Source organism: Pelodiscus sinensis, chromosome 4 (assembly GCF_052426305.1).
Source record: "Pelodiscus sinensis isolate ZL-2025 chromosome 4, ASM5242630v1, whole genome shotgun sequence".
NCBI lineage: Eukaryota > Metazoa > Chordata > Testudines > Trionychidae > Pelodiscus > Pelodiscus sinensis.
In genome coordinates, this window is record NC_143055.1 from 53,699,404 (window position 1) to 53,726,023 (window position 26,620).

Here is a 26,620-nt window from a genome sequence, read left to right on the forward strand (position 1 = left end):
GTTAAAAGAAAAAAGACTTTACAGGAAAGCAAGTAGTGGTTCAGAAATATACTATACATTCAAATATAACCTATTGTTGAAAAGAAAAAAAATTACATATACTTGCTTTTAGCCAAAAGGCTGAGAAGTATGCCTGACTGAAAAGGTGGACTGGAATTCTTACTATTTCAGTCAGATATATCCAAATCATTGTATCCAGTGGATGTAATTGGTTTACAGTGGGGATATGAAAAAAAATCCTAGGGCACTTTCAAGCTACGGAATCATGACCTGATACTGAAATGTCTACTGTGTTGTGAAAGGCTGAAGTTTTTCAAATTCTTGACACTGTAAATATTGCCAGCTTATTTTTTGATTGCAAAATATGAAAATTTAAATTGTAAGCATATACCAATTATTTAAGATAAGATGTGAAAAGGAATGATAGAAATCAGGTTTTTTTTCTTATCCGAGTCCCCAGTTTGTGTATTTCAACAGGAATATGGCATAATTAGGTGCTAAATGAGCTCAAGGAAGATAAGGCCATTGCAAAGAAGTTAATAAATATTTTGCATCAATCTTCACTAGAGAGGAAGTGGAAAATTCCCGAGTCATTCTTTTTAGTTGATAAGTCTAAGGAACAGTCCCTGACTGAGGTTCCAATAGATAAGGTTTGGAGCAAATTGATTAAGAGTAGAAAGTCACCACGACCAGATGGTACTTACTCAAGAATTCTTAAGGAACTCACATATGAAATTGCAAAATTTTAACTGTGATATATAAAACTTATTCCTTAAATCAGCCTCTGTACCAGATGACTGGAGGATAGTTACTGCTACACTGATTTTTAAAGCCCCATACATGATCCTGGTTTACAGGTCTGTAAGCATAGTTTCAGTACCAGACAAACTAGTTGAAACTATACTAAGGAACAGGATTATCAGAGATCTAGATGAACGCAATATGTTGAAGAAGAGTCAACAAAATTTGTTAAAGGAAATCATACCTCATGATTCTTGGGGATGTTAGATGTGACAAGGGTCATCCAGTGAATATAAAACAAATGGTCTGGTAGCACTTCATAGACTAACAAAACAGGTAGATGGTATCATGAGCTTCTGTGGGCACAGCCCACTTCTTACATGTTTTGTAAGTCTATGAAGTGCTACCAGACCATTTGTTGTTTTTTTCAGTTTACCTATACAGACTAACTCGGCTACCCCCTGAAGCCAGTGAATATAGTACACTTGGACTTTCAGAAAGTTTCTGACATGTTACTCCCCAGCTCTGTGACTCTTGGGGAACCAGAATATGGTCACCTGTCAGCCTTGTGCTCTTGGGGAGCCGGGGAGTGACATTCATGAAAAACCATCCCCCTCCCTCAGGCCTCCGCTAGAATCAAAGACAAAGCAATGAAAAGGCCGGGAAGACACACCTAAACTGCTTCAGACAAGGGTGATACAATTAAGGAAACACCCCAGCCTCATTTGCATTAAAGATGGAACAGAGGGACATCTCATTAGCATACAGAATGGAGAGCAGCTCTTCCAAGGCAAGAACCGCAGTGAACTATGGGACACCGAAAACAGAGAAGCACTGCCTGATGGGAAATCCCTGCTCCAGATGCTAATGAACCCAGGCCTGCTCACACCCAAATTAGTCATTATCAGACCAATTCTAGTAACGACCCTATTGACATCTAAAATACTGAAACTGCCTAGTTGCATTGTGAGCTCGTTCAAGGAACATCACCAGTAACCAGGGGTGATCAGTCTCTATTGTCTCTCCTCTTTCTCTTTGAACTATCCCTATAAAAACATCTATCTTTGCCCCAAGAAAAACTGTTCTGATACCTGGATTTAAAACTGCATCAGTTCCACTGACTTCTTCATCTCCTGTCTGATTGTGCTGGGGGCTCTGCTTTGCTTGTCTCCTGCCCGCTGGACCTCCAGCTCCCATCATCTGGGAACCCCGATCAGTGCAAGCTCCACGGAGTGGTGAGGTCTCTCTCTCTCTCTGTCTTCCCCGCCCCCCCATCAACTATCTCTCTAAGCATAACCTCCTGACTATGGTTACGTAACAGTTGTAATCAGTTTCAATTTTGATCTAATATTGTAACTTTTTTATATCTATTCACTACTCAGAAATAAGTAACTTTCATTGTTAAGCTGGTTGCTTCTCTCTCTTTCTCTTTTGCTCACTCTTCCATAAGGGGTATTGTTTTGGCTTCCCCATTTGCTCTGCCACAATGCTTCTTGTACCCAAGCTAAAGATCCCTGTAGTGCCCAAAATCCTGTGGGGTTTGCTCATCGTGTGGTTTACCCGTGAATGACTGTGGTGTGAAAGTGGGGATAGGGGGTGCTGAACCTGGGGATGGCAGCTTAAAGTGCTGTTTGATCCAGCCCACAGAGTCCAAAAGGCACATGAGGGTGCAGCGTGGCATTGCTGTGAAACCCAGCCAGCTGAGTCCAGGGACATATGAGGGAGTCAGCTTGTAAGTGCTGAGTACCCAGTCCTCTCAGATGTGCTCCGAGTAGTGGGTGTAAGTGTCTGTGTGTGTTGCCAAGGTGGTAAGAACCTCATCCTGAGGAACCTAGTTCCTGCAGGAAAGCTCCAGAGAGCTCCAGTGGGAGGGGGAATTGGCAGCATGGAGAATTCAGCTCCATATGAGAGCACAAGTAAGCACAAACAGCACACTGATAGAATTGTTAATATTCCCCCAGTCCCATAAGAGTAACCCTGATAAATGAGCATACCCCACAGTATTGGGCAAATCTGGTAACAGACAAGGTCCCTCATTAAAAGGCTATTAAGCAAAATAAGTAGTCATGGGAGATGAGGGAAGATCCTTTCATGGATCAGTAACTGGTTCAAAAGACAGGAAATAAGGGGTAGTAATCGACACTTTTCACAGCGCACAGAAATAAATAGTAGAGTCCCTCAAAGTATTGATTGCAAAGAGCTACTGTTCAGCATTCAGAAATATAGTAAATAGGGAAAACAATAAGGCAAACAAAATGAGTAGATGACTACTCTGAGGAATCTTGAGTTAAGTCCAAAGCTTACAGTGAAAGGTTACAGAAGGACCTCACTAAATGGAGTGACTAGACAACAAAATGAGATGACATTTAGTGTAAATAAATGCAAAATAATGTACATTGGGAAACAATCCCAATTATACATACAAAATAATGGAATCTAAATTAGCTGTTCACACCCAAGAATCAAGTCTCTGAAAAACATCCACTCAATATGGACTGGCAGACAAAAAAGCGAAGAGAACATTAGGAACCATCAGGAAAGGGATAGATAATGACACACAAAATACCACTATATAAATCCCTTTGGTATGACAGACTTTGGATACTGCCAGCAGTTCTGACTGTCCTATTTCAAAAGAGATACATTGGAAAGGGAAATAAGTACAGAAACAGGAATGATTAGAAGTATGAATATCATCTATGTGGGGTCAGATTTAGAAGACAGATTTAGAAAGGAGATGAAAAAGGGGAAACATTAAAGCAGTCTATAAAGTCATTCATTGCTTTGAGAAACTGAATATGGAAGTGTAATTTATCCCTTCACATCTCACAAAAAAACCAACAGGGGTCTCCAAACGAACATGGGTAACAGATGCAATAAGCAAGTATTGAATCACACAACTCACCATCCATATGGAAATCACACAACTCATTTCCAGATGTTGAGACGGCCTAACAGTATAATTGGGGTAAAAAATATTTTTACTTGGGCCCCTTATTGAAATAGTGATTTTCTTTGTTTGCTCTTGATTGAGGGTGAAGGCATGCCAATGAAAGAGTCCAGAGCCAAAGGTCCATATTCTGTATGAGCAGCTAGAGAGAATGAGTTGTGGATCTTGGATACAGAAAGCTCAACATAGAGAGAGGTTGCCAGACAAGAGGACCAAGAAGGCTGAGGGAGATGCAAACCCAAAGGGAAGGCGGCACTGAAGGTAAGAGTCCCATGAACTGCAGAAGTTATACACAAAAGTCTTTTAAATCCTCAAACCCAAAATGGAGCACATATTCAACTTTCAGAGAAAAGAAAAGATCCTAGGAGATTATATAACTGCAGAAAAACTAGAAGTAGAAGAACTTAGTAATAAATGTAACTTTTCAGCTTCTGCCTGAGGGAAGCACAGCATCCCAAGGACGCAACTACTAACATGAAATGACACTCACCAAAAGACCAAAAGAACTCAAGAGCTATAGGGAAAAGAGACCTAACTATGTGCTACATATTTTTGCTCTCTCTTCTGGAGACTTAGAGTTTCAAACATGAAAACAAGCAAGATTTTTGAAGAGGAGTCTCTCTCCTGTGTCCTCTTCTGTTTCTTGAGTAGAGAATGGAAAAGATGAACAAGTACTGTTTTTTTAATATTTGTGTACCATGAAAAGGTTTTGACACCACAACAGGGTTAGCAATCACAAAAGCAGAAACAGATCAAAGAAGTCAGAGCAAAATAAATAGAAATTGAAACATTGTCTAACTGCATTTTGACAGGGATAGCCAGTCACAAAGAAACAGGATAAGGTTCTTTTGTCAAGATTGAGTTCTACCAGATGATAATTCAGTTTAAACAACATTAATGACAAATGAGGAGATATCTTAATAAACTGACCTAGATTTCACTTCAGTAATTTAAGGTTTTGAATAGTAAAAGCGCCAAAACCAAAGCGCGCGTGCGCGCGCACGCACACAATCTTGTGGCAACAAGGATGCCTGCTGACCTACTAACAAGGCTACTACTCTGAATTTCAGATAGTATTTACCTTCAATCAAATTGCCTTGATGAACTCTTCAAAAATGGGGAGAATTGAGGTCAATTTATCAAAATGTGTGAATTAGGCACAAGATAGATTGAGTTAACAGGTTATGTTCAAATCCAGGTTAGACTTAGAATAAAGCATTTTCTTTAGGACTACATCTTGTATTCAATTTACTACTTAATTTGTTTACATTTCACACAAACCTGCTAAAATCTAAGTAAATATATGCAACCAAAGCAAACCTTAATCATAAATTTATATACAATCTACTGAAACCTGATTTGCCTCATAGCCTCCACCCAACTTGTTCTACAACTCCTGAAAAAGCCAGTTAGGCTGTATTTCTTAACAGTTGCCAAACTTGGCTCTATTTTGTCCCATTTCAAGTATTTCTCAAACTGGGATCTGAGCACCACAGTATCTGAGAAGTTATAGAAATTTTTAGTTTTTACACCTGGAAGAAATCTATCAATATTGCTGCCACTTTGACCATATGAGTACCAGTGCTAATAAGGAGACCTCTGCAAGGTGTTTGTACTGTAGAGTGTTACTGAAGCACATAACTATTCTGGTTTAATATACAGAAAACTCCCAAAGATCAATCTATATTAAGATGGAGTTAACCTTCAGAGATTATATGTGCAGTTCAGGATAAAACAAACTTAACCTTATCAGGATGTTGTAATTATCCAGAAAAGAAAGCATTACAATTCAGGATATTCAAACTAAATTAAATTTAAATAGATATCCAACATTTAAACTATAGAAAATAAAAAGTAAGGGTCCCCAAATACTACTGGTGATGCTGTAATAAAGCCTTTGACTCCCACCTCTACTCTAATCCACAAACAGCTCACAGACTCTTGTTCTGCTCAACCACCTTGTATAAATTATTTACAAACCCCTTCATATTACATACAGCTGGGCTCCAGCAATTCTGGAGCACTCCTGCAACAAGCAAAGCCTATTTGTAGTCTCTGAATAATGGGTTAATTAGCCTTCCAGCTCTCTTCCACTCACAAATTAGGCACAGCTCTGTTTCATCAATTTCATTCTGTATTGTTTGATTGGAGCAACCGAAGGCTGGCTCAGGTGTTCTTGTCTAGCACTCTGTGACAGATACCATGCAGTAACCACGCAATTCTGAATCATGCATCAGTGTTTGTAGCCTTTGATTAAATAAAGTTGATCTTTAAATATGAATTGAATTTATTCCTTTATCTCCTTTTCAGTTTCCTGTCAATCTCCATATATAATTTTAAAATGTTTCAGTAAATTAAAGATTGAGTTCTATCCATGAAATATCAGACTGCATATAGCAGACAGGCAAGAGAAATACACTTACCAGTATATCTTGCATACCAATCTCCCTCTTTACCCCACACCATGCCAATTCAAATATCTTCAGCACTATGTATGCTCTAAAGCACATTTAACCTTAAAACTTGACTTCCATCTTAGTACTGTCTCCAGAACAAATCTGAGTTTGCTGAATTAATATAATCTCTATTTTTGGTAAGAAAGATATATAACTAAACTGAATTAATTTGTAACTCTTTTGCTTCACATATGCTATGAACATAATAATGTACTATATTACTTTTACCTTCCCACTAAGCTAATTGATATGCTGTAAAAAAATTTAAATTAATGTAAAAGTAAATGTTCACTTTATAAAAAGGAAAAACATATTTTGGTCTGGATTCTCCATTTAGCTATGAACAAATTGTGCTTCTAACAATTTGGAGCTGCTTATATTCTCCTCTTGCATTAGGTCTTTTAAGGTTTCTTTATACTGCAAACTAAGCTCAGGTTTGTGGAACCAGTGTTGGTAGACTCCTGGGTTTCTGAGCCCGTGGATGAGCACCCACACTGCATTGTAAAACTGGGTTTACACTTACTAGACCCGGGGGTCACATAGCCATACTTACACATCCATACTGCGCCATTCAAGGTTAGGCTATGCAAGATTGGAGAGTTGTAACAGGCTCCTCTTCACTGCATCTGGAGTATACAGCCCTGCTTACACAAATATGCATTTTCCCCAAACAAAAGCATCATTACAAAGGTTTATGAGACTTACGCTCACATACCACAGATCTAACTATAAAAAGGCAAGGAATTATGTAGTTTAGTCTTCTCTAAAATACCTTGCATAAATGAATCACCCACACCAGAAGACTCCTTCCTACATCTCCTCATAAAATATGGAGCCTTTGGCTCCAAATAAGTGGAATGACCCAGAAAAGGTAATTTCACATATTACAAGTATGAATCATATGATTTTTTACCAAGGAAACTATGTCAAATAGACTACCGAAGAAGCAATTTTTAATTTTTGTTCAGATCAATAAAGGATATAAAGAGAGTTACACACACACAAATTGGATGCTTTCTGATAGTTCGAGATGCTCAACTGGTACTCAGGGTAGCTATTCAGTATACTGGGAAGGACTGGAGAGGAGTAATAACTGCTACCAGAACAGTTCCTTCTTGAGAGAACCTATAAAAATGAAGCAAATCTCCCCTTTGTTATTGTTTTTTCACAGCCACTTTTTCTTCATGCTTTCTCCTCTCATTCATCCTTCACAAGTTCTCAAATCCTTCCCCTATACTCTCCATGGCAGCTCACCAAAGGCTTCCATTCATGGGTGAGAGTGGGACTGAAGGAGGAAAGGGGGTGGTTTGAAAAGTGAGGGTATCAAGGAGGAAGAGTGTCTTGGTGGAGGTATAATTATGAACACTGGATTGGATAATTGGGAATTCAAGCAATTCAGCATCAAGACAGCATTGTAATGAAGAGTTCTTGAGATAACAACACTTAGCATCAACTGCTTGGTTTATGAGGGATCCAACATAGAAGTAGTGCTGGTAAAGTTGTTCAAAATCCAATGACTTCATGAAGAGGCATTGGATTGTGTTACTACTGAAACATTCATAGACCCCTACCTTCCAGACATCTATGTCTTCTTCCTAACATCCCCCCTACCATATCCTTTTAATCCCCTACTCCTTGCTTCCCAAAACCTCAGGCACTCTGCCTGCTTCCTTCATATCCTCATTTGTTTATCTCTTTGTCCCTTAGTCCTGATCATACCCACCAATGGAAGCCACTACTGACCTACCTTATAGATGGTGTAGGGAGGAAGGGAATACCTTAATGACAATGAAGAATGAGTGAGGGTGGGTGCAACATGCATGACAAAAAAGCAAGCCTTATCTATAACCCCAAGTCTCAACTCCAAGTTTTCCAGTGCTCTTCTCCCATTATCCTCTTTTTGTCTAGTCTGCAATACTGTTTCGTCAATGTACCTGCGAGTTAAGTATCTGTAAGGAAGCCATCTGGTAGCATCCAAAAATGAAAGTAGTTATGGAATTTAACAGTATCATTGATTAATCTCAGCATAGATTCATATGCTTATCCTGCATAAAGTTTGAGGCTTTTCCATTTATTTCAGAAATGTGTATGTCTGAGGTGAGCATGTGAAATTTGAAGTTTGTGATAGCCATTATTGGTTAGCTGGAAGCTAAAAATACATGAGAAAAATCAAGGTAAATTTTCAAAAAAGAAGCATTTTAAAAATGTTTCTTTCAGCCAAAATGAGTATTTTACTAAAGAAATACAAAGAACATTCAGATTTCCTGTGAAAAGCTATTGTGCCCAAGTTAAAATCACTTCAATGTAAAACAGAGGTTGTTATTTAGCCACTCTCAATACATCCTAAATATGGAACCATGTTCAATACCTACATTATGCACGATACATAATATGATGTGGTATAAAGTTGTCACTCATCTGGAATGGCCAAATTTCTTCCAAGTACTGAAATTTACCTTTGAGCAAGAGAGAAGCATGAGGCTTATGCACTGCTCATCAGGAGTGTAAATTTTTCATAGGTCTTGTGTTGTCTTTCTGCACAGGGGTGAATTTCATTTATGCATGTGTAGCCAGACAGGAACCCCCTTGTAACATCCATTTTTGCTTGCCTGGAGCATACAAGGCACACAGAGCAGAAGGCCCAGGCTGTGTGACCGTGAATGGCTGTAAACAGAGATACGCCAATTGCTGACCAAGAGGCTGCCAAGGAGTGCCCTTGACTCAAACCCATATTGATACGAACACACATCCATCCGCGGGGGGAGGAATCTCTCGCCCAGTAAAAAAATGTCTAGTGCTCACAATTTAGTTATCTCTCTTGCAAGTGTAAATTAACTTGAAACTTGCTTGTAAGAACTAGCGCCACAAAACAGACCAGTAGAATTCGGCATCTTAGATAAGAAAAAGAATACAGGCCCCCAGGGGTATAAAGATAGGTCCAGCAGTGCATTTTCTCTGAGTGTCAATCTACCATCTATCTGCTGGTCGGGTTTGGTGTTTGATCTCCCGAGGTTCCAAGGGGACGCCCACCTCGTATTCGTCTTTCCTAGGAATTGAGAGACCGGCCCTGGCCTGACACGCTGGAGTCGAGAGGCACAGAAAAAGGTAAAAATTGTACCTGGATGTGGTCCTTTGTTTAAGTATATATATACATAGACTTAGAGCTCTTTAAAAATTAAGCTGTCACTTAGTACCATTATTTCTATTTTCTATCTTTATTTTCTTTGTAACCATTTTTTTAAAATCTGTATTTGTTAGCATTTAAGAAATAGAGCAATAGCCATTGTAACTATATGCTTTTATAAGTCTTTTAATAAACCTGTAACTGTTTAAGCTTTAACCTGACTCCTTCAGTTGCTGTAACAGAACCAAGCACAATTTAAAAGAACTTCAGCCGGTCATAAAAGGGACAGACATAAGGAGAGCTTGGGCGTTTGGATCTGTGTCACTCCCAGGTGACAAGATCCGTTAAGGCACCTTTCCAGCCTTTCCCAGGCTGCCCGCTGCGAAGGAACCCCTGTGTTCTAGCAGTTAAAATCTAAGGTGTAATAAGCTCTTTCTATATAACGGGGCGTCTGTTGGCCTGCTGGCCACCCTCTGCGACGGGACCCCAGTCCTAGCAGTAAAGACACGGACGTTAAACCTTTTCTCAGAAGCATACACACACACACTGCCCTGACCGTCGGCTGACAGAATTGGCGTAGTCGGCAGGATTGTGCTATTAGTTCAAATACAGCAGCATGAAGCCAGTCACGATTGACATGGATTTTAACTGTATAGAAAAGGAGTTTGCCCGAGAGGGAGGGGGCAACCCTAAATGAGATAAAGAGATGTTAAGGAAAGGCGCTTGCATCTGGCTGTTAAAGGGTGTGTGGCAAGCAGCCTGCTCTAGCTACTGGAACTTAGAAACAGAGCTGATAAAGGTGCAGAGAGAGAGATACAAACTCTAAGAGCAATGCCAGAACCTAGATACCCGAGTGCGAACCCTAAATAAGGACATGGAGCACCTTCAGGAACGGCTCCTCCTGAGGCTAGAGAGGGGAAGGAGAAAGTAATTAATAGAAAAAAATAAGCTTTTGGAGCTGGCTTTAAAACTTTGCTGGCTCAAACCCCCGCTCTCCCGCCTTCCACTGTAACCAAGATAATACAGTACCGCATTCCAGCCGAAGCTATGGCTCCGGTCTGTGAACTAATTAAAGATCTGGAAAAACGGGGAATCTTAATTCGTACCTACTCCCCGTATAATTTGCTCAGGAAGCATGCTCGATGGGAATGAGCCCCCCCTCTCAGGAAGAAGCTCTGAGAGACAGCTGATAACAAGATACGCACTTATCAGTATATAAGTCCGATTTTACCCTAATGGGTCCCATTTCATTTGTACCTTACTGTGGGAAACACAGAGATGTCCTATGCCTTATGGCAAGAAAGAGAAACTGTACCCCGCCGCCCCATACAGTTTGGCTCGAAGTTATGGCAGAGGTCACAGTTAAATTACACGCTTTATGAAAAGTGCTTTTGACAGCCTACACAGCACTAAGGGAAACAGAGGAGCTAACCCAAGCTCAAGCCATAACACTTCACACTCCTCTCCCAATCATTAAGCCCATATTGGAAGGAAAGGAGTTGCCACCAGGAATAGCCCAAAGGAAAATGACTGTCCAAAGAATGAGCTCTATATACTGTCACTTTATTTTGTAGGTTTCAAATGAACTAGTTTTATTTTGTTTTAGATTATGTCCTCTTGCTTAAAATTGCAAACAGACAATGCACAAATTGGTTAGTGCTTCTGTTAGGCATTCAACTTTTAAAGTTAAATTTGCTCTCTAAGAAAACCAAGTTATTGTTTTAAGAAATTCAAACTCTGAAACTTCATTGTGTCTATGTTCAAGGCTGAGTTGATAACACTTTTAGCTTGCTCTCAGATCCAAAGTTGTAAGTGGGTGCAGACTGCCTGTCTGTTCTGAAGAGGTTTGAAACCAACTGTCCCTCATAAGTAAGCCTGTAACATTGTACATATGATTCTTTTCAGGAAAATAAAAGCTTTTTGCTTGCAGGAACAGTAACTGGCCAACCAACACCTTGTGCTAAGGAAAAGCACTATAGCTTTACACATTAAGCCTGATCTGTGGTACAAGAGGGAAACTGAGGCATGCCACTGTTGGGGAAGGCTAGCAACTCTAGAGGTAATTCGAGGGAGTGGAAAGTTACGAGTACCGATGAAGCGCCCTTGTTCTCGTAAAGTTATAGCTCACTCGCCCATGGAAGTAGTAAAGAACTAGCTGTAACCGATTCCCCTAGCAGATCTTAGGCAGTATTTTAAGTTATAATAGGCCACCCCGATGGAGGTAGAAATGTTTTCTTGTCTTTCAGATCATCAGAAAGCGCTGGTGCCAGCTGAAGAAAAACAACAAACAACAACAACAAAACACAATAAGTTTGTGTTCTGTCCAAGTTTGTCTTGTGTGTCTTAATTGTAATAAGAATTGCAAATATTGTTGTGTGTAAGATATTGTTTTAATGAAAAGATACTCTGAGTAAAGCAGAAGCATGAATTTAAACCAACAAAATTAATAATTAGGCCCAATCAATTGGCAACTTTAAACTTTAGTGAAAAGATGATAGTTTAGTAATTGTTTAGGCTAGGAGAATGTTAACAATGTCTCCACAAGTGAATAAAGAAGAAACTAGAAAGAAGCAAAGAGTGCATCACGTGAACAGAAAAACTGGGAGTGAGGTACCAGCCCTCTCCCCCACCAGATTAGTTTTGCTTTAATAGCTCTAAAGCGCCAGAGATAATAAGAAATCTATAAGAAACAACACAGGCAAGTGGGACATCAGCATATTTAAGTAAAGATGCCCACAACAATGAGGAAACTAGTAACCTCACCATTGCAATAACAGCTACTTGCCCTGCTACTCACTGGTGCCTGATGCCTTAAAAGGCCTCAAGAATTATAGAATTGCATGAGTTATCAGTTAAACATCTGTGAACCATGCTTAGTCCTATAAGAAGAAACAGTGACTCTAGTCAACGTAACCTCCTTCAAGTCACATATATAGAACAAATACACGCTAATGGCAATGAGAATACACGGCCTTAGGCCGCCCCTCATTCACACAGAATCATTTTGTTTATTGTAACAACATGAACACTACGAGGACAAAGAATACACAGTCCTCTGAGTTAAAGTTTGTGTAGAATTTTGTGGGAAAGAAGCTAAACACTGACATCAGGCCACTGAAGTTAGACCTACTGACTCCCACTGGGGCTTACCACTTAAAGCCCAGACAAGGTAACCCCTGAGGCATGGCTGTCATTTGTTAAACAATGGCCATTGCTAACTTGCTTTTATTTAGATATTATTAACCAAGACCTTGAGGACAAAATAAAAGCCTCCTAATTGTGAATTGTGCCCTGAACAGACCCCTGTCCCAGAACCAGGACAACTGTCACTAGTCCTTACCTTAGTGATGTTCCACACTAGTATAGACCAGCTGTGTGCTAGACTGGCTAATCAAATTGGCAAGTGCCTAATTAGGCAACGACGGGGCTTAACAGATACAATCGCAGATTAGTTTGAGCCTGGAAACTCTGTCAGCAACACTTATGCCATAGCCCAGAAATTGTATAGAATACAGGCTGGTAGATGCAGTAATATCCAGTGCCTGTAAAGGCCTACACACCAGCCAAGCCAACCAAGTGATCCTAGATAGTTTGAAGGATCTGTCCAGCTCTGTGTCCACTTCACTAGATCTAACCAGATATTTAGACCAGAGACTGATTAGATTGTTAATTAATAGAACTAAATTAAATTAGGAAGCCAGTATTGAAAAATAAGATAGCTTTGACCACCCAGCCCTTATGGTGGTGAGTCCCCATCTCCCCCGTGCCTACCCATGGGAGTGGGGAAGTAAAGAATCCATGAAGACCCAAAAGCCCACAGATGGCAAATAAGAAAACAGATTAGATACTGTGGTGCAAAGATTAAACAATCGGCAGACCCCTACGGGCAGTCCGATCAGTAAGAGATTTCTTCCCTACAGGGAGAACCTCTCCTAGCCACACTGTGCCACTCAAAGATTCTAAATATGCACCTGAAGACACTGTAGTAATCAAACACCCCAGTTTAAGAATGCAAACCTACGTACTGCACTCCTACAAGGGAAAAGGAGTCTGGACCACTGCAGATGCTGAGCTAACACCAATAACCATTACTGAAGCTTGGATTGTATCCAAGACCAGCGAACTTTTTTGTTTTATTACAGGAAACTGAGGCAATGGCCCTGAACAGTGCTCCAGTGGGATGTATCCCTCCCAGCGCTGGTGTGGATCCGGGAAACCATCATGAACTTTTTGTATATATACCGCTTGCTGTTGCAGTGCTTGCAATCGCTGTTGTTATAGACTGAACTATAGAAAAAGAAACCTAAGCTGAAGCAAGACATGGTACTCCAACTCGCCATAGTCTTCTTCCTCATCCCAACTGCTACTGCTGTACCAGAACACCTTACTTAACTCCTCTACTAGACTGAGAATCGAGTTTGTCCCTCTCAGCCCAAAACAACTGATGGAACAAGAGTGACATCTTCCAATAGAGACCGGTATGGTTCGATAACAGCGACCACCGCAATCCTCAAAATAACTTTGGGGGGAGGCAAAGGAAGTGGCAATAGATGGTATAGGGTAAGACATGCTGTAACTAAGAATGTAAACATCTCATGGCTAAATTGTTTAGCCCAAGAGCTAGAATTTTCCCTAACTCCATTTTTTTTACACTCTGTTATAACCACTGCTCTAACCACTGTAATTTTTGTAATCATTTTCTGCATAACCCTATGTATTGTGCAATGCCTAGTTAAAGCAGCTACCTTTTTTGTGCACATTCGATATACAGCACTAGGAAAGGACCCTAGCCAATTCCTAGATCCTGAACCTTCTATTCCGGCCATCGGGCACTTCTAGATTCCCCCAAGGTGGGCAAGAGGTGCTAGTATCACCGCCATCTTGTATCCTGGGATGTGGTGTGTCGTATCAGGGGGTGGAATGTAGCCAGACAGGAACCCCCTTGTAACATCCATTTTTGCTTGCCTGGAGCATACAAGGCACACAGAGCAGAAGGCCCAGGCTGTGTGACCGTGAATGGCTGTAAACAGAGATACGCCAATTGCTGACCAAGAGGCTGCCAAGGAGTGCCCTTGACTCAAACCCATATTGATACGAACACACATCCATCCGCGGGGGGAGGAATCTCTCGCCCAGTAAAAAAATGTCTAGTGCTCACAATTTAGTTATCTCTCTTGCAAGTGTAAATTAACTTGAAACTTGCTTGTAAGAACTAGCGCCACAAAACAGACCAGTAGAATTCGGCATCTTAGATAAGAAAAAAGAATACAGGCCCCCAGGGGTATAAAGATAGGTCCAGCAGTGCATTTTCTCTGAGTGTCAATCTACCATCTATCTGCTGGTCGGGTTTGGTGTTTGATCTCCCGAGGTTCCAAGGGGACGCCCACCTCGTATTCGTCTTTCCTAGGAATTGAGAGACCGGCCCTGGCCTGACACGCTGGAGTCGAGAGGCACAGAAAAAGGTAAAAATTGTACCTGGATGTGGTCCTTTGTTTAAGTATATATATACATAGACTTAGAGCTCTTTAAAAATTAAGCTGTCACTTAGTACCATTATTTCTATTTTCTATCTTTATTTTCTTTGTAACCATTTTTTTAAAATCTGTATTTGTTAGCATTTAAGAAATAGAGCAATAGCCATTGTAACTATATGCTTTTATAAGTCTTTTAATAAACCTGTAACTGTTTAAGCTTTAACCTGACTCCTTCAGTTGCTGTAACAGAACCAAGCACAATTTAAAAGAACTTCAGCCGGTCATAAAAAGGACAGACATAAGGAGAGCTTGGGCGTTTGGATCTGTGTCACTCCCAGGTGACAAGATCCGTTAAGGCACCTTTCCAGCCTTTCCCAGGCTGCCCGCTGCGAAAGAACCCCTGTGTTCTAGCAGTTAAAATCTAAGGTGTAATAAGCTCTTTCTATATAACGAGGCGTCTGTTGGCCTGCTGGCCACCCTCTGCGACAGGACCCCAGTCCTAGCAGTAAAGACACGGACGTTAAACCTTTTCTCAGAAGCATACACACACACACTGCCCTGACCGTCGGCTGACAGCATGTCATCCTAAGCAAGTGTCAATAATATATGTTTATCACACTTCATATTTTGCTTATGCTAGTAGAGAGGAGTTACATTAGAAAACATGGAGATTTTTTACAAAAAAAAAAAAAAAGGTTCTATATTTTATACTCCACTGCATGGAAAGACATGTGTCTTAGTTACCACACAATAGGCACATAACATATTGAAATCTTTGCCTGCCTGCCTGCAATTCAGCACAAGCAATTCATCTAAATACATGTGATGATGCCATAGGTCAAATAGTGGAGGCCAAGGGATGAAAAAAATGTGACTATTACTTTTAAGAGTCTTTAAACACTATTTAAAATATATGCATTACATATAACCTCTGTGTTATAAAGTCTAGTAGTTCAGAAAGATCTGTGGTTGAAACAGATATTTAGAAAGCCTAGAATCTCGGGTGTCCAATAGAAAACAGCACATCCTTTTAGCCTAACAAATTTAAAAAAAATAGACCACAAAAGGTCACTGCTGCAGGGTGAAGTATTTCTGCTCCTAGAGTTTGGAACAACATATTATTTAGTTATTACATATTTACGTGCATTGCAACAGTACCTAAGAGCCAGTAGCGTTAGTTCAGGGGCCCGTTGTGTTAAGCATTATACAACCATGGAATAAAAATGTTCTGTGTCCCAAAGTTTTTATATACATTAAATATAGGTCATACTTAATCTCATATGAGCCACACTGAGGAAGTGGAGGTGAGTGGGAGGGAGGCTTTTTTGTTCTTGTTGTTTGTTTGTTTTTTTAAGAAACGACATCTTTCAAAGAGGCTGAGCTGTTTTAACTGGAGTACAGGAAGGAGATGGATTAGAGACAGAGTATAGGTGATGGCAAAGATGCAAAATAAATGAAGTGTATTCATGGTTGAAGGAAGAAGTGATCGTTCTATAGTAATCATTAATATGTATGTACTATATTTAAGGTTGGCAGAATTCTTTTTTATAATTTCAAAGGATATTATCAATGTGTATTTTTTCCATTTTTAAACAGTTTAAAATTTCACATCCATGGGATTTAATAGGGCAGATCAGACATGGCGAAGGGACGGTCAGGCATTTATTGACAATTTATTGACAGTTAAAGTACTATAACCATTAAAAGACAAATTGTCAACATCACATTTAAAATATGTAAAGTTAATATATTTAAATCAAACTCTTATTTGTCTAAAAGGAGCATTATCTTATTTTATGTATCTATAAATTTCTATTATTATTGATTAAAATATTTTTTCTTTGGTTTGTGCATATAAGATGAAATAGGTTTTTTCTGACATTTACCAATAAAAATCTAATCTTTCCAGGCCTATGTTGTGAGCTCTTCAAAGCAAGGGTAACAAAAAGCTATGCAGATACATAATACTTTATAGGAATATTGAGTGATAAAATATATAAAAAATACAAATATACCGTTCACTGTCACAATTGCCAACTAATAATACATCATTGTCCAGCTACACTGAAAGGAGGACAGGAGACAACTGATATGGACATAGTCAGGTCACAACTTTATTATTAGATGTCTGGGACTACCCAGTAGATAGCCTGCACAGGTGACCCCCTATTTATTCTGTAATTATCCAGGGCAGCTCCCTGTCTTTTCCTGTCCAGCTTGCTCCAACATCTCTGTTGCTGGGAACTTACCATAACCTGGGGGTGGCTTATACCAGCTTCAGCTCTTTTTCCATCCAGATCCCACCAGAAAATCTATTACAATCCACCCCTGTCTAGGAGGGTTAGGGTGTCTAAAAGAAGGGGAGAGTGGAAGGTTCCCTCCTGTTACAACCATAAGTGCCCCAAGCCTCATACCGTCCATTCCTTTAACCGGCATCTCCTTATAAAGTCCTTTACCAGGCCATTCATCTGGTCACTGGAAGCTTTCCCTATGGAGTGCCTTCATTGGACATCCGCTACAAAGATGCCAGCAACTAGCTTGGCTGCTTCTCCCACCCAGCACCCTCTGGAGACAAAGAGGTTTCCAACTGGGCTGCTCCCCCCTCCCCCCTCACTCACACACATACTGCCCTTTACATTTCCAGGGGATGAATCATTATTGCAAAGCTGACCAGCAGCTATCTTTTTTGCACCTTTTTGTATTCATAAAGCACCATGGCCTTCTTCCTGGCAAGCCTGGACAACAAATCCCTGTTTTCAGTGCAGGACAGCTATTTATTTTAAATCTTCCTTACATGTGAAGTGATACTGACTGGTCATTTTATCCTTTTAACCGCACTGGATACCAGCCACTGGGGGTGCCAGTGATTAGCATGGTTTCATCCCACCCAACCATAATACCCATAAAACTCTTGCCCAATCTATTTTATGACATTTCATAGCCACGTGTCCGATTGTAAAGGGCCCAGAACTCTGACTGACACTGCTACAGGTTGGACTTCCTACGTCCAGCATCCTTGGGACCTGACAGGTGCCAAATAAGGGGATTTGCCAGACCAGGAACATAACATCCCTCCTAACAGCCTGAGCTGTCCTGCTGCCCCTGGCTAGGACTTCAGCCTAGCCCTGCTGCTGCCTGCCTAGTTGTGGCTGCCACAGGGGTTGGAGCTCCATTGCTGGGGACAGAGCTCTGTGGCTGCTGCTTCCATCCCCAAGCTCTGCAATTGTGGCTGTAGTCCCCAAGCTCCACAGCAGGGGCCAGAGTTCTGTGGCTCTGTGACGCCCCCTTGCTGCACCTGCCCCATAGCCTGGCCTCCCTGTACCTGGGCTCTGTGGTCCAGAAACATCCATGGTCCATAGTATAGTGTCCTGGTTAAGGGAAGTACAACCTGTACTGTAGTAGCAGAAGCAGCAGCCAGAAATTATAGGGCCCTTTATGACTTCCAGGTGCTGAGACAATTGCCTTCTCACCCCCTCCCTGGTGGGTGGGCCTGGGGGTAAACAAAGCTTCCTGTTCCCTACCACATCTCTTTTCTGAGCAACAAGTTGCTAAGCCTGCTGATGATTCCTAGTACCATGTTCCTTGTTCCTTATCTCATTCCCACTCCCATTCTCACTTGTTCCTGCTCCCAGAGCAGTTACTGACTTTAGTTCTGACTTTAGGCTCTGACTCCAGTTTATCTTGGTATTTCTCCTGACCACAACACCAGGGCTTTGACCTGCCACCTCTCCTAGTCATCTATATTGCCTGAAAAATAAACATAATATGAAATCTGATTACAGCTAATAAATGCCATTAAATAATATCTAATGTCTCTCAGAGAGGTTGACCCGAAGAAATTGTTGCTATATTGATATTTCACAGGTAATGAGGCATGGACCTAAAGTTTATGCACCAGACTCATATGTATATAAATGCAATAAATCTGCAGCATTAAGACTCACAGATGATCCATCTGTGGAAATATTTAATGAGATCTGCACAGGTGTAAAGCTCATCAAAAATGTTCATGCACAATATTTTCTACAAAATTACCCTTAATTAATGTAAAATACAAGTGCAAATGCACACTTTTGTGTCTTAAATAATTGATTATAGGATTTTGCATGCTAAGCTAAAGATTTGGGTTTGATTTTTACTGTGTACAGGCAGTCCCCGGGTTACATGGATCCGACTTACATCGGATCCCTACTTACAAACGGGGTGAGGCAACCCCGCACTAGCTGCTTCCCCCCAGGAGACCAGGGAGATGCGAAGCTAGCGCCCCCCCCCCCCCCAGCTGACCAGGGAGACGCAGAGCGGCTTTTCTCAGCAGACACCTCAGCTTGAGAATAAAGGACTGAGGGAAGTGAGGTGTGGAAGAATAAAACTGAGCTCTGGAGAAATGTTTGGCTAGAGTTTCCCCTACAATATGTACCAGTTCCGACTTACATACAAATTCAACTTAAGAACAAACCTACAGTCCCTATCTTGTACGTAACCCGGGGACTGCCTGTATAATCACAAATTTAACAATATTAAAGCACTGCTATCATGAATAAATCCACACTTCAGGCTTTGTTTCAAATATTTATCATTCAGGAATATAATATATTCTAAACAGAACTGTGAAAAGGCAGAAGTTCTGTTTCATACAGATGATGTCAGTTTCCAACATTTCTCTTTTCTCAAAATTGGGGGATACGTTTAGACTGCAGGCTTTTTCTGTAAGAAACTTTTTTCAGAAGAGATCTTTCAAAAAAACTTTTTGTGCAAGAGCACATCCACACACAAAAGCGCATCAAAAAAGCAGTGAAAGAGACCATCCAGACTCATAGGACACTCTCTCACTTCAGTCTGGACTTTAGGTCACCAGTTGCTTCCAAATGCTGGTGCCGGAGCCTTGCAGAGACATGTGCTTAAAGGGTCCCTCCTGGACAGCCGTTTCTCTGCTTCTGCTTCGTGCTTGCCTACCTCTTCGAGGGAGAGCAAAACTCTCACAGTGCCTGCTGGGGTTGCCCTCTTCATTCTTCAGTGCCATGGAGCCAGAGCTGCCCCTGGTCATGCGATGGCCCCACACAGCCATGCTGCAGTTTTTGCAGCACTTTGTGTTGGCTACCTTCCTGGCTCTGCAGGACCTGGACCCCGACGTCATTCTGGGGACCGTCTCCGGGTCTATGGCTGCTCCACTCTGGCAACTGCACTACACAGTGGAGAGGCATTTTTGGAGGCTCTATACCAGTTTGGACTGGTGGTACTGGCTGGTCATGGAGCGGTGGGATGATCAGCAATGGCTCCAAAACTTCTGCATGCAGAAAGCCTCCTTTTTGGAGCTATGTGCCTGGCTTGCCCCCACCCTCCGAAGAAGCAACAGCCATCTGCGGCCCACCACCCCCGTGGAGGAGCGAGTTGATATTGACATATGGAAGCTTCCTACCCCAGACAACTACCAGTTGGTGGGCAACCAATTTGGCATGGGGAAGGCCACTGTTGGGTCCCTCCTCATGGAGGAAAGGCACTCTGGTGCTGCAGTCCCTGCAGGGCATAGGGAGGAGGGAGAATGTTGCATAAGGTGGATCCTTGGGAAAGGGAAGTTGAGGGCTGTGAAGGGTGGAATGTGGGAGGAACAGGAAGCCCCATCCCCAGGGCTTGGCCTGTCCCGCCCTAACACAGCCCTGCTCCTGTTGTATTGGGGGGGGGAGGGAGACAGGGGAGGGAAGCAGGGGTCCCATGCACCGGCTCAAGGAAGAGGGTCACGGGGCCCATTTCCTGCTCCTCCTCCTCCTCCTCCGCCTGTGCAGCCCTAGCCCTCTGGCTCCTCCTCTGAGGTGACCTCCAGCTGGACAATGATGGGGATCTCAACCCCAGAGTCCACCAGGATGGATGGTGAAGATATTTCCTCACCCACCCAGGACATGATGCAGCGCCCTGTAGTGGGCGCAGGTGTGGGGCGCATGAGCTGTGTTCTCTGGCCAGAACATATCCCTGGCAGAGCTCTTCAACTTTACTCTGGACCTGTTCCATAGTCCGGGGTTGGTGTCTACACTACAGAGTTATGTCTCCACTACAGAGTTAATTTGAAATAACATGTTATTTTGAATTAACTGTAACAGCTGTCTACACATACAAACCGCTATTTCGAAATTAATTCAAAATAGAGGAGCCCTTATTTCGAATTAGGTATTAGGTAAACCTCATTCTACGAGGAATAACACCTAATTCAAAATAACTAATTCAAAATAAGTACTGTGTAGATACTTATTTTGAATTAACTGGCCTCCAGCCCTTCCCAGGGATCCCTGGTGGCCACTCTGGGCACAACCAGGAGAACTCATCTGCTCCCGCCCAAGCCCTGGAGCCCTTAAAGGGGCAGACTCTGGCCACAGTGCCTGTGCCAGGTACCAGCCTGGCAGCACACAGGCACAGGATGAGCCAGCCACCCGCTGCTACCCAGCCCTCCACCGCTCCCCAGAACCAGGCTGGCAGCTTCCAGGAGCCTGCCAGGGGCCGCAAAATGTGGATGCCTTCCTGGTGAAGTGCAGAGATCGTGGGCCTCATTGAGATTTGGGGGGAGGCCTCCAATGCCCATGATCTCTGCACTAGGCTCAGGAATGCGGCCATCTACAGCCGCATGGCTGCCAGCCTGGCCACCAGAGGCCACATGCGTACCCAGGAGCAGGTGCACAACAAAATAAAAGAACGGCAGCAGGCCTGCGCCAGGGCCTCCCAACCAGGGGCTGACCCGGAGGCCTGCCTGTACTTTGAGGCCCTGGACCGCATCCTGGGGGGTCAGACGGTCTGTGCGCCCCCGGTCGTCATCAACCCCGGGGCAGAGGGTCTTGCCCCTGACGCAGGGAAAGAGGAGAAGGAGGACGACGGCAGCCAGGAGCCTGCAGGTGAGTGCCATACCTGCATGAGTACTGCTCCGACAGTGGCTCTCCCCACGCTGAACTGGTTCTCGATAGATCGGTAGCTATCCGGCGTGGAGACCTTCCAGAGGGTGATTGCCACCCGCTTATGGAGGGGAATGGTGGGCCTCATGCATATTTCCTGTCACTGCAGAGCAGGAGTGAACCACTCGCAGAGCTCCAGGAAGGTGCCTTTCTTCATCCTGAAGTTCTGGTTCCACTGTTGGTCTCCCCAGCGCTCCAGGACAATGTGGTCCCACCAGTTGCTGCAGGTGTCCAGATGCCAGATGCAGCAGGGCACTCTGGCATCCGGGCGCTGCTCCTCCAGGGCCCCCAGGGGAGGCAGGGGGAAAGCCAGAGAGCTGGTCTGCTGCAGAAGGTGCCAGGAAACCTCCAGCAATTGCTGCCAGGCTTGGAGCAACACGCTCAGCATGAGCACCAGAGTGCCCAGGGGCAGCTCTGGCTCCATGGTGCCAACTGCAGTGGTATCCCAAACAAGAGCGACCAAAGCAGGTGGAGAGGAAAATGCTTCGCTGTCCCTTTGCGAGGTAGGCAAGCAAGTGGGAAAGCTGAGAACCAGCTGTCCAGGGGGGGTCCCTTTAAGCATGAGCCTCAGACGGCAGCCACACAAAGCAACTACTGACCTGATGCCCTGCTGGAACCGGTTTCAGCTGCCCTTAAATGCCATTCAGTGTCCAATCAGTGTGGATGCGCTATTTCAAAATAGCAAAATGCTATTTCGAGTTAGTTTGTGTGTCTAGATGCGTTATTTCAAATTAGCTTATTTCGAATTAATTCAAACTAATTCGAAATACGTTAATTCAAAATAATGCTGTAGTGTTGACATACCCTCTGCCAGGGAGGTGGCCTCCCGGTCACAAATTTCAGCATTGCGCCGCTTGGCCCGGGGATCCTGGAGCATCTCTTCGTCTCACAGCTCGAGGAGGGACTCACAGCTTCAGTCCTGTCCAGGATGGGGAGTGCCTCTTGGTCCCCTTGGGTGGGATCTCAGACCCCTGGGGCTGCTCCCAACTAGGGCTGGAGGTTTGCAGGGGGCTTCATGGGCGGACATGGGTTGCTGCTCTCTGGGCAGATTCCTGTCACAAGGCTTGTCCAGGGTGCCTGCAGCTTTAAGAAGGGGCAGGAGACAGGAACTATAGAGTTGTGATTAGCTGGTATGGAGTGGCCACCAGGGCATCTGTACTTTATCCTGGAGGCCTCTTCTTGCACATAAAACCCCTCCCCCCCATCCACACACACCTTTTTGTGAAAAAAGCTTCTTCCTCGTAGAAAGAGGAATACCAATTGCACAAAAATGCCTCTGTTCTTTCGATTTCCTCTCAAAAGAACGCACTTGAAGTTCGGACTTTCAGCAAGTTTTGTTGGAAAATCAGCTGTTTTCTGACAAAACTCTGTAGTCTAGACATACCCAGAGTGAATGCTGAAAATTTCTTAATTCTCTGTGATGGAAATTAAAAAAAAAAAATCAGTTGAATCAAGTGAATCATTTCACTTCATCAAAAACTGAAACATTTCATTTTGATTCAGAATTTTGTTATAATCCAGACAAAACACATTTTAAGATTTCTTCTCAAACTAAAAAAAGCCAGGACATTTCAACATTAACACAACTTATTTCCCAGTTTTCTCCTGAAATTAATTTTGGTGAAATCAATAGCATTAAAACAGAAGTGTCTATTCAGGCTCTAGCTATAATACTAGTCTACAGTGCAGATATACATAAGTGACATAGTTGGGTTTACAAGAAAATTGGGGATGCACATGACATAATAACTGTATGCCAAATAGAGAACTGAGACCTATATGCAAAGATTTAAAAGTGCCTCAACCTGGACTACAGTTTTGCAGCTGTAATCAATTGTTAGGCAATTCATAGAATCATAGAATACTAGGACTGGAAGGGACCTCGAGAAGTCATCGGGTCCAGTCCCCTACCCTCATGGCAGGACCAAATACTGTCTAGACCATCTCTGATAGACATTTATCTAACCTACTCATAAATATCTCCACAGATGGAGATTCCACAACCTCCCTGGGCAATTTATTCCAGTGTTTGACTACCCTGACAGTTACGAACTTTTTCCTAATGTCCAAACTAAACCTCCTTTGCTGCAGTTTAAGCCCATTGCTTCTTGTTCTATCCCCAGAGGCTAAGATGAACAAGTTTTCTCCCTCCTCCTTATGACACCCTTTTAGAACCTGAAAACTGCTATCATGTCCCCCCTCAATCTTCTCTTTTCTAAACTAAACAAACCTAATTCCTTCAGCCTTCCCTCATATGTCATGTTCTCTAGACCTTTAATCATTCTCGTTGCTCTTCTCTGGACCCTCTCCAATTTCTCCGAATCTTTCTTGAAATGTGGTGCCCAGAATTATGTGTCACAAGTGCTGATAATGCCTGATAGATGTTCACAAAGTTGGAGGCTTACTTATAAAGAAATAGTTTTGGTTATATAATACATTGTTTAAACTTTGCATAAAGTGATCATTTATTTTTCTGAAAAATACCCAATTATATTTGTTGAAAAGCACTTAAGTTCCTTTCATATGTATTTCACGATGTTACACAAATAAAAGTGTCAATGTCCATTTAGTATTTGTATGAATACTAAATAATACTATTAAAAATGTTATGCTTGGGAGAATTCCAGGCAAAGCTTCCAATACATACATATATACATAAAATTTGTTGAGTGTCTTTGAGAACATAATAAATTACAGAAACAACAATGCCTAAACAAGATAAAACAGACGGTATCTGCTGCTCAGGGCTCTTTGTTGTTTGTGGTTGATCAAATACTTTTTTTTTTTCAGAACAGCAGTTTTTTGAATACAAATAAAAAATGAGAACACTCCTCCACATCCTATTTACGAATGTGAAGAAAAAAATTGAATATTCCATCCACTGATGCATAAACAACATTTCCTGAAGTAATTCAATCTTGTCAAGCAATTTTATACAAGTATGTTTGTGTAGAATCAATGTTACCAGTGTGACAAAGATTAAATATTCAATGTATATTCAGCTGGTGTAAAAGGAAAAAAAAATTGCAGCAATATTTTAAAGAGCAACTTTTAACTATTAGTTAAATGATTGTGATAAGAAAAACATTTGCCAAGTAATATTTTAAATTCAGGTAAAAAGAAGATAAAATGGGTCATTTATAAAAAGCAGCATATAAATCCCTTTGCAAGTCATAACTGTGCTGCTTTTGTTGTGTTTGAAATTTTAAATTCCTACGCAGGCACTAAGGCTGAGGTGTGAATAAGATTAATATATAACTGTTATGTCCCAAAAGGCTCAAATCTTCCATTTCTGTGATTATATATGTGGCTATTATGAGAACACTGAAATAAATCAGAGGTATCTGGTTTTGTCGAGTATTAGTAATGAATTTAAAGATGACTAGGACAGGCAGAGAATGGAGATGAGCTTGCTGCAGCTTCTATTATATGGATTTCCAACTGTCAAAATAAAAGTATACTTCTTAATACCTCTTATTCATGCTTGAAAGAGATGTTAATCAGGTTAAATACAAGCTACAATAAAATCCATTTAGAAAAGATTCTAGTAACATTTTGTCTGAAATGGGGCTGAATCAATTTGAAAACATTCTGATACATCTCCTATAAGTGACAAATCAGTATTTGATCTCCTGCATGTCAAACATCAATGCTAAAGTGGTAAATGGTTGGCACTAAAGTTAACGGGGATTTTTTTCCTTGCTTCAGAAAACAACTCCCGTCTGCCACAATCTTGCTAGGACTTTCTAGCACACCGCTGGCACTGTCGCAAACTATCTATACTTGTGAGGCTGTGACTGCTTAAAAAATCGTTTAGAGGCTAGAGTTGTTTTCTATTCTGAAAATATTGTAAAGTACTTTGGATTTGTGGTCCACAGATAAATGGTTGGGAAGAAGGCTGTGCTGCAGAGAAGCATTCTATCCCAAAAGGTTAAAGTCATTAATGAAAATTAACAGGAACAACAGACACAATGTAAACAAAGGGGAAACACGGTACTGTAAAGGTGGACTTTAAATTTCTGCAATCCTTTTAGAGCGGGTGCACCTCAGATACCACAATGAGCCTTTAGGGGGCTCACCTCAGGCTATAGCAGTAATGGTGACAATGACTCAGGCTCCATTTCCCAAACTGCTAGATCTCCAAGTGGCTGTCTTGTTACAGACCAGTTCTACAAGCTAAATACACAGAGTATTTAGTTACAGTAACTTTACTCCTCAGTGAGAACCCAAGGGCAGCAGTGAACAGTCCAGAAGTCTACTCATGCAGGTGAATAGTAAATAACTGTTCTTCACTATCATGTAAGAATTTAAAAAAACAGTTCATAAGATATGACAAAGTGTGTGAGAGAGGGTACAGGTGAGAGATGAAGACGAGAAGAGTGTTGATGAGTGAAGATATGTAGAATGACTTTTTCAGGTTATTGCAAAGGTGGGGGGGTGGGGGGGACATCAGACCGGCAATGAAGAGACTATATAGATGGAAAGACCAGAAAGCAACAAGGAACTTGATAGAGTTCAGTGCTAATCATTTAAAAACAAAGACAAATTTCAACTGCAACAAGATGTGTCTGGGGAGCAAACACGGTTGTTTCCAGAGTGTCAACAATTTAAAAGCAAGGAAACACACTTGAAGAGGTTAAGTACTTTAACTTGCCCAAGACTAAAGAGAATATTCTTTATTCCTGCATCTGTGTTGAGAATTCAGTACTAAAGTAGGATGGGGAAATATTGTAAGAATTTTCAGACCCAACACTCTCCCCCACCTCAAAAAAGATCCAGCTGTTCACTGAGGGAGATTTGTCTTACCAAAATTGCTGATTCAAGATCATGATAACCCCTCTATACTTTTTCAAAGCACTTTTACAATTGGGTTATATGCCTTTCTCCTTTACGCATTGTATTAAATATTGAGAACACTGTACATGGTGTAAGATGATAATTTT

At 41.9% G+C, this 26,620-nt stretch overlaps 1 protein-coding gene across 1 annotated transcript in view; it reads right to left on the reverse strand.

Moving 5' to 3' along the window:
• Nucleotides 1-26,620, reverse strand: part of SGCZ (sarcoglycan zeta) — an 820,580-nt gene that overhangs the window by 496,497 nt on the left and 297,463 nt on the right. The gene's annotated exons all lie outside the window — the stretch shown is intronic.